The sequence below is a fragment of the Phalaenopsis equestris genome, unplaced genomic scaffold, assembly GCF_001263595.1.
Source record: "Phalaenopsis equestris unplaced genomic scaffold, ASM126359v1 Scaffold001301, whole genome shotgun sequence".
Lineage (NCBI taxonomy): Eukaryota > Viridiplantae > Streptophyta > Magnoliopsida > Asparagales > Orchidaceae > Phalaenopsis > Phalaenopsis equestris.
The window spans coordinates 49,016-53,459 of NW_018165740.1; the positions used below are offsets into that span (position 1 = coordinate 49,016).

The 4,444-nt window shown below is 36.6% G+C and overlaps 1 protein-coding gene across 1 annotated transcript in view; it reads right to left on the bottom strand.

Annotated features, from left to right (window-relative positions):
* Window positions 1-4,444, bottom strand: part of LOC110033804 — a gene marked incomplete at its 3' end in the record, with an annotated part of 64,803 nt that overhangs the window by 47,497 nt on the left and 12,862 nt on the right. The gene's annotated exons all lie outside the window — the stretch shown is intronic.

Genomic DNA, 4,444 nt, shown 5'->3' on the forward strand with positions numbered 1-4,444 from the left:
ACCCCCGCTTGACCGATGTCCCCCTGCCCCTCCCTCGAGCGCGACCCCCTCTGCACCGCTCACCCTCGCTTGACTTCGCCTCTTCACCTCGGCACGGAGATCTTTGCTCGGCTCTCCTTTCTCGATCGAAGCATTAGCTAGCTTACCTCTCCCTCTCACGACCGAATCATCGCGCCTAAACCCTCACCGAGCCGAACTCCCCCATCCTCCTCTCGAACACAGAAGGAGGAGACGAGCATTCTCGAGTCGCCGTCACGTACGTCCTTTTAAGCGCAACAGCTGAAGCAGAGGATAACAGCTTATGGCATTGCACTAGTCTCGCACCACATTCTTCCAGTTTTTGATCTTTTGCAAACACAAGGTGATGGGCTTCTAATCTTTTTTTTCTTTACTGGTAGAATGCATAGGAACTGAGTGGCATGCTAGTAAATCTTTCTTAACCTTTTTTTTTCCTTTATACTCTACATTGGCATGTTGTGTTCTTTCATCTGCACTTCAGGAAACATTTCAAAGTTATTTAATATGTGTTGTTTTATAGCACTCTCTCACAACGATTGATTTTATTGTCCTATGTTTTAGTGTAAAGTGTTGTGGTTATTTGTAAGTTGAATGATAGTGAGCTGAATTATATAATAAGTTGAGAGTATTGTATAATGTGATGAACAACTAAGCATGGTTAAAAGGCTGATGATGATTGAAATCTTTTTACCATTGCAGAGTCTTTCTTTTATCGAAATTGTGAATCTTATGTTGATTAAAAGAGTTTGCTTACCTGAATCGATTGTTTGGATAGGAAAAAATACATACATACTACGCAATTCATATGTATTTACATATCCAACACTCAAACTTCAATTCTTACATGTCACACGATTCTGATGCATTTACTTGCTTAACACAAGGTTTCCACTTGTATACATATATAACGTGCAGTTCTTATGAGTTTACATGTCCCACATTTGGAACTTGAATACTTGCACGTGTGACAAAGGAATTCTTCCGCTGCATACTATATATTCTTTGTGGATGGTTTAAACATAATTTCTTGAGGGTTGGTCTACCCACTGTTTTGGGGGCATTAAACCCATCATTTGGGGGCTGCTCTTGCTCGATACTTTCACTGTTTTTGGAGTCATTTCAGGTACCGATTTTGGGTTGATTTGTGATTTTTGTATTTGTTATTTTGGAGGAAATTTTGGACTGATCTCTTGACTGATTGCCCATTGTTTGGAGCTGTTTGAAAGTGTCATTATGGGTTGTACTTTTTGGTTCCGTTTCATGGTTTTTGGGCTGCACTTTGTTAGAATATTTGGTGGTTTTTGAGCTTTATTTTTTTTACTCGGAATTGTGGAACATTCGGGCTGATCAAAACACTATTTTGGAACAGATTTAAGTACTTTTCTCAGGGGTCGATTTAATTATACTTTTTGAAAGAATTTAATTTTTTTAAGGTCGATTCACTTGTTTCGTTCCTTGGCTTTGTTAATTTTGGAAGTGGGTCGGCCTTCTTTTTTCGTTTGTTTTGTTATTTTTGTTACATGGTTAAATCAAAAAAAAAAAGAATTTCTGATTTAATTACTTGAAAGACACTTAAAAATATTTGAGGATTATTTGGAAAACACTTAATTGGGGTAGAACACGTTAAATCACTTTAAGCACAAGTTAAAGTGTAGGCTCTCTAGATTTTAGGAAAACACCCTAGGTAAGAGTCCATCTACCTAATTCTCAGTGTAGGCTTCCTAGATTTTAGGAGCACACCCCAGGTGAGAGTCTATCCACCTAATTCTCAGTATATGTTTCCTAGATTTTAGGAGCATACCCTAGGTGAGCGTTCATCCACCTAATTTTCGAATAAATAATGAAACTTGACACTTGACCCTCATTCACAAACTGATTCAGACACTAGACATAAGAATGCACTGATTCACAAACTGATTAAGACACTGGACATAAGGATGCACCGAGGTATAGTCCATGCTTTCTTAATTAAATCAACAGCGAAATTCCCTCAATGACTTAACCTACAATGAAACCCAGTGCACCGAGATTTGAGTTCGGATATTACACTCAAATCCTCCTGGCAATTGAAGAAATTTGTTAATGTCACATATGGATAACCGGACTAGGATAAGTCTAGAGTCTAGGTGGCGAGGGCGATGACAACATTGTTTATGTGTGCTTAAACAAGGGATACGAAGTGAGATTATTAGAATAGTATCTCCTACCTAAACGATCTTCAATAAGAGAGGAAAGGATCGATGATGCTATTCGCTGACTCTTGGTGGGATCGGTTGCATCCGACGCCCTTATGTTCGCACTTAGGTTGTCAGTAGTTCTAGCACGATTAGAGTGACCAACCTATGGATTACACGACTTTACAAAATATTTACAAAATAAAACAAAAATCTCTTTTGCATGTTAAAAGGAACTCTGCATAAAAAAGACTTAAACAACAGCTTTTGCATGAAAATCAAAGAATTTTTCTGCGAAAATTTATGAAGGTCCATGGCTAGTCACTTAGATTAAGGTTAAAGACTGTCTTCTGTAAATTGTCGGACTGGTAACTCTTGTTCAAGATCGGGAAGCACACAGTCCAGCTCTGAGCCCCCACTTTTACCAATGTCTTACACTCAGTCCTGATCTTTCATATGTGGCTAAGGGTTTCCTTTGCTCGTGATTTTTACGACTCATTTTTTTGACTTTCGTGCTGGGTTTTCTCGCCTTATTTATTTTTCTTGTGAGTTTATTTAAATTTGTCGCAAGTCATACTACGCTCGCAATATTAATCACGCAATAGCAGCAGATGCCTCGGTGCGCTTTTACAGTTTATCTACAACATTTTACTTTAATGCATTTTACTTTTCAAGTACATTTTATTTACCTGCAATTTATTTATTCTGCATGTAAAATCAAAATCGAAATAAAACAAAACCAAACATTGACACCAAAACTGTGAAACATAAATCACCAGTCTCAAACACTTAAATTCTGGAGCTATTGTGCACTCTACAACAGCAAAATGAGTCTGCACCAACTAAACTTTCATAGCTTAAACAACCCATAGGACTTCGAGGTAGCTCACCTAGAGCGACGTAAATCCTCACACTCTTTTAGGCCCCTGCACAACCAGGTTGTGCAGCATAAGTCCTAACTCGCTTTAGGTTCCGAGCAAGAGCGACGTAAAACCTCTTATCTCTGCAAGCTATTTACATAACCAGTTATTATGCAAGTGTAAGTCCCAAATAATAAAATTGACAGGATTGAACACTCAAATAACATCTTCTCTAAAACACAGTCACACAGTAGGATAGTTTGGGAAGTCACTAAGATTTCTCCTCATGATCTATGACATCCCCTACCTGTTCCTTCCTTTGGACTCCTGAAATAACTGTTCATATTTGAGCCACTCCCATTTGACTTTTCACGTCCTACTGTGAAAACCTAAACTTTGAAATCTTGAAAACTAGTACCTCTGATTATTATCAAGAGTTTTCTCAAGTAACCTTAATCATTTGAGATATAATTAACTATAAGGGTTTGTCTCTATAGGAAACTTAGAACCTAGGTAAAATAAACCCTATTTAATATTTGTATTAGATAGAAAAACTTGTCGATCACACATAAAAGGTTCGCAGACCAAATAGATGTCGATTATGCAAACTATTGGACTGATGAGATCCATTTAGTCTCATTTTTTTTTCAAAAATTAAAACATACTACTTTCAAAACTCAAACTATATATCTATTATATTAAATTAAATCTCTAAAATTATTTTTATTTTCATATTTTCAATCATCAAAAAATTGACCGACATGTGTCATCTTTGAGTATGTTTTCTTTAATATTTCATATTTATCTTCAGATTCGTCTCTTAGCTTAAATTTTTTATATTTCTTTTAGATTTTAATTAGTTTCTTCGAGTGAAACATAGTTTTTGGGAGTGGAGGGAAGCCTAGTTTTTGAAGTTTTTGGGAGTGAAATCTCGCATATTGCCTCTAGATCTGAATTTTTTACAGATGAGATATGATATTATGATTTTATTGTGAGTTGTGTTTCAGTTATTGTGCATTTGTGTTGTGATTTATACAGGTTTAAACATTAAATTTATACAGGTTTAACTCTTTCAAAGATTTCGAACAATTCAAATAATTCAAACAATACAAATAATTTTGTAAGAATTTGAAATATTCGAACATTTCAAACATATTTTTAAAAAATTGAACCGAACATGAACAGTAACTTCACGAAAAATTTCAAACATGAGTCTATTTCAAACACACTTAATTTCAAACGAACTGAACACGAACACGGTCTTTGTTCGTTCGTGTTTGGTTCATTTACACCCCTAGTCCAACTTGCTGCCACAGTCCACGGACAGCAGCTGCCCTGTTGTTCTCCCCTTGCTCCTAACTGCCGCCACCCAGAACAGCTTTCCTATTGCTG